Here is a 4,586-nt window from a genome sequence, read left to right on the forward strand (position 1 = left end):
AGTGCCATCAATGAAAGTTGTGCCAGGAGCATATACGATGCCTAAACCATCATACAGTTACGGCTTAATAAATATTTCCTACAGATATGCCAAGCAGCGTGCTAGAAACCAAGGATAAGGGCCTGGTGCTATGTAGCTCAATGGTAGAACACACGCTTAGCATAAACAAGGACTACCTTCAGTACTGAAAAAAACAAAACAAAAGCAGCATTGCCCAACTGCAAGTCAGGATATTTTTTACATGGCAAAAGTTATTTATAGTATATCCAGTATATATTCAATTGTATTTTCTCTATATAACATTTTATGCTATATATACATATATAGTATATATTTTTCTTGCTGAAAACTCTAGTGTAATAGTTGTTAACTTACTGCCCTTGATGTGGGGAAGATGGGGCGGCGAGCTATACAGCGTGATGGGGAAGGACACGGTTTGTGCTGGACCGAGTGGGAGCAGGGATGGGAGGAATTGCAGCTCCAGTTCCTTTCGTAGGCGGCACCTGATAACCAGAGAAGAGCAAACAACAGGTGGTATCTAGGAGAACAGCTGGCACCAGGATGCCCAGCCCGAGGAAATGGGGGAAAGAACTGATTACACACCGGGTAGAACAGTCAGGAACACAGAATACAGAAGAGCTAGGACACATAGCATGGCCAGTCTGGATTCTAGGACTGGGGTGAATCCTGACAACAGACAGAGAAAACCTGCAGTCTCGGCAGGCTGATGGTGCAGGATTTGAATACAACAGGGCCAAGGTTAGAGATGTAGTCTAGCAGGCCGAGTGCTTGGTTGGCATGCAGGCAGCTCTGGGTTATAGTCCCAGCACTGCAGAAACCTGGTGATGTGGCACAAGCCTGTACTCCCAGTTCTCAGGTGGGAACAGGAGGTCAGAAGTTCAAGGTCATCTTCTGCCAGTGACTTCCAGGCCAGCTTGAAATATATGAGACCTTGTCTAAAAACTAAATAAATGGCTCGGAAGGTAGAGGCACCTATTGCCAAGTTTGACAGCCTGGGCTCAATGCCTGAAACCTACATAGTAGGAGAGGACCAATTTTGGAAGTTTCTTCTTGCAAGCTATGCCAGACATGTACCAGACCCAAGAACAACAAGTAAACAAACAAACATACATACACATATACATACATAAAAGGGCTGTGGGTCAGTTCTTAGACAAGGACCAGGGTCAGAGCTCCACACATAATCAGGGAAGAGAGATACTCCACAGAAGTTCTGTGATTCCCTTTGCCTTTGGTTCTAAGGTGGGGAGGAACAGAGACCACCAACTACATGGGACCAAGTGGTGTTATTCTACAACAGACAGCTCAGGAAACGCCTTTCAGTCATAGAAAACAAGTGCTTCGAAGTAAAGCAAAATTAACATGGAGAAAAGAAAGAAAAAAAAAGGTTAGAAGGAAAAATAGAGAAATAAAATACTGTATGTAAACCAAGATAGATTATCATTAATAAAATGATATGGTAGTGTCCAGGCTGAAAATTGCATATGTTCCCTCTACTTCCCAGGATATAACACGTTTATCCATTTAATACTGGGTTTGTAACAAACTTAAGTGTCACCTACCAAGGGCATCCCTCCACTAGTCTTTACTGAGCTCTTATCTCCATACCCACAATGACTTACGGCTGCCTTTTGCCTCGTAAAATCTTTACAACAGGAAAATGACTTTGGACGGATTAACTTGGATTAATCTATTGAACTTGGATCCCTGAAGGCAGAAGTCCCTATTTCACTAAGGATGATGTAATCCACAGTTTCCCTGGCCAATCCTCACCTTTTTCCTGTAGTCATGCTACTTCCTAACTCTGATAGGGTCTTCGTGTTGAGTCTCAGAAGTGTCCGGAGGAAATCCATGCTTATCTATCTCAGTCATTTAACACCAGGCACAGCATTTAACAAACACGGAGTACTGCATACCAGGCACTGAGATCTGAGGGGAGGGGAGAACACATCTACACATCTTTCTTCTCTTGGAGTTTACACCCTACAGGGCTGAGGGGCTCAGGCCATAAGCTAATTTCAGATAATAAAAAGTAATATAAAGAAAACAAAATCTAGGGTATTAATATAAGATAGGCAATTAGAAAAAGTGTTCTGAAGCTGGATGTGGTGGTTCCCGTCTTTAATTCCAGCATTTGGGAAGCAGAGGCAGTTGGATCTCTGGAGTTCAAGGCCAGCTTGGTCTACAGAGCAAGTTCCAGGACAGCGGGGCTATTTATTGTACAGAAAAACTTGGTCTCTCAAAAAAACAAAACAAAACGTGTGGTGGAGGAGCCATGACCTATTGGGAGGAAATGCTTCCTGATTCGCTCAGGCAACAAGGGCCACTCTCAGGGCCTATGATAAAACTAACTGCCCAGAGGAAAAGGACTACTTCTAGTCCCTTCTATTAACCTACTTAAAGGGATTCTACTGCATTACAGAATGTTAAATTGGACCTTGAAGTGTTGCCTTTGACTTTGGGGGCCAGACTGTACGTGTCCAGATGTCTCCTTGGGCTCTTGGCTCTCTGTTCATTTAGTGGGCAGGCAAACCGGAGAAACAGGTTGGCATGCTTATACATGCCAAGAGCCAAAAGGCAAACCGTGTCCTGGCTCAGCTCACTTGTCTGTAGGCAGGTGATGGGCTGTGATATGCTACCGATTTAAGCCTGCGTACTAGGTGAGTTGATTTAAGAAGAGCATGAGAATAATAAGTTACAGCCCCAAATATCTGAAAGGGATCTTTTTGTAGAGAAGCAAAGATATGAATTAAAATCTGTTGTTTCCATTTTGCTATTATTTCAGCAGCATGTAACTCAAGTCAGGCAAAACCAATTCCTACACTTCAGATTTGATATCCTAAAGCTCCAACTGCCTTCTTTATAGCCTGATTTCTAGCCCCCAAATCAAATTAGGCTGCAGAGGTCATACTAGGTCCACTTGCCATGGGTTTCTCTGTCACAGAACAGACAGGCATAGGACTTTTGGCCAATGAGTCTGCAACAAAAGGTTCACTCTTTTCGTTGAAACTAAAGAGGAAAGTAACAATCTTTGCTGAATGTAAGAAACCTCTGCTATCACAATACAATACAGCGAGAAGACTGCAATGACTCAGAGCCGAGAGAGCCCAAGAGTTCAAAAGATGAGAGAACATAACTGAAATGTAATTGAGTATCTCGGAGCTCTGACGGTTCTGGAGGTGAAAGTAGATAAAGGAGAACACCCCCCCCCCCAGTTTAAACTAGAATATAAGGGAATTTAAATATTTTCAGTTGAATGAGGGAATATTTTGGAGTCCAAGTTTTTTTTCATTCATCATGCCAGAATGTGTGTAAATACACAGGTATCAGTGCCCCAGTACATTCTCTTCTTTCTTCTATTTTGTTGTTGAGACAGGGTTTCTCTGTAGCTTTGGAGCCTGTCCTGCTCTTGTAGACCAGGCTGGCCTCGAACTCAAAACTCAGAGAGATCCATCTGCCTCTGCCTCCAGAGTTCTGGGATTAAAGGCGTGCACTGCCACCACCAGACGCTCTCTCTTCCATTTTAAACGATTTTCCAAGAGATTTAAAATACTTTCAGAAAAATGAATTAACCAAACACTATTTGTTGAAATACTGTATTTGTTGAAATACTTACCGAAGAAGTTCGGTATTTAATGGCTGGTTTAAAAGAAATCTTTTCTTCTTCACAAACAGGTTACCTAATACCTTTTATTTTCTTTTTTTTTTTTTTTTTTTTTTTTTTTTTTTTGTTGTTGTTTTTTGTTTTTTGAGACAGGGTTTCTCTGTGTAACAACCCTAGCTGTCCTGGAACTAGCTCTTGTACTTTCAATGGCATTTTGTACGAAGAATGGGAGGCAAAGGAAAAAAAGAGATAGTGACAGCTATTTGCATTTTCTAAAAGGAGGGACTGGGACTCGGGAGGGTAAACGAGGTCACCCCGCTGAGCCAAAGGTGGATTGAGAATCTTATTTATAGTCCGCTGACTTCAGTTCTGCCGGCTCCCGCCGCTCCTTATCTTAGGGCCGAGGAATTCACTTGCCCGCAGATCACAGCCACCCCAGCGCCCGGGGGCCGAAACGTGGCTTTCGCTAGTGCCCCCCAAGAACGCGTGCACCTCCGTGTCCCACCCCGCGGGCTAGATCCAGGACCCGGGAGCGGGAGATGGGGTGGGTGGGTGAGTAAGAAAGGCGGTGCGGCTACATTTTTCTTTTCGATCATAATCCGAACGGGCAACCGATCCCGCACCACGGGAACTCGGTGCCTTCGGAGCAACCCCGCCGCTCCTCACGTGCGGCCCGAGCTTCGGCTCGAGAAGGGGTGTGCCCGCATGGTCTACTCCACGCAGTCCTGTGCCAGCGGCTCCTCCGTCACGCGGGTGGTGGCGGCGACGTGCGCGGAAGGCTGGCCCCCCTTCCCGCGGCAACCTGGCGCCCCCGTGCCGGCCGCCGGCCCTCCTTCCCGGCAGAGGGGCGCCGTGCTCCACGGGCCCTTCGGGCACTTCCGCCGAGTTCTCGGCCCCGTTCGTGTCCGGGGCGGGGCCGGCGCCCCGGGACGGGTGCGCGCAGAGCTGGCGGGTCCTTCCC

The sequence above is a fragment of the Microtus ochrogaster genome, chromosome 6, assembly GCF_000317375.1.
Source record: "Microtus ochrogaster isolate Prairie Vole_2 chromosome 6, MicOch1.0, whole genome shotgun sequence".
NCBI classification, from domain to species: domain Eukaryota; kingdom Metazoa; phylum Chordata; class Mammalia; order Rodentia; family Cricetidae; genus Microtus; species Microtus ochrogaster.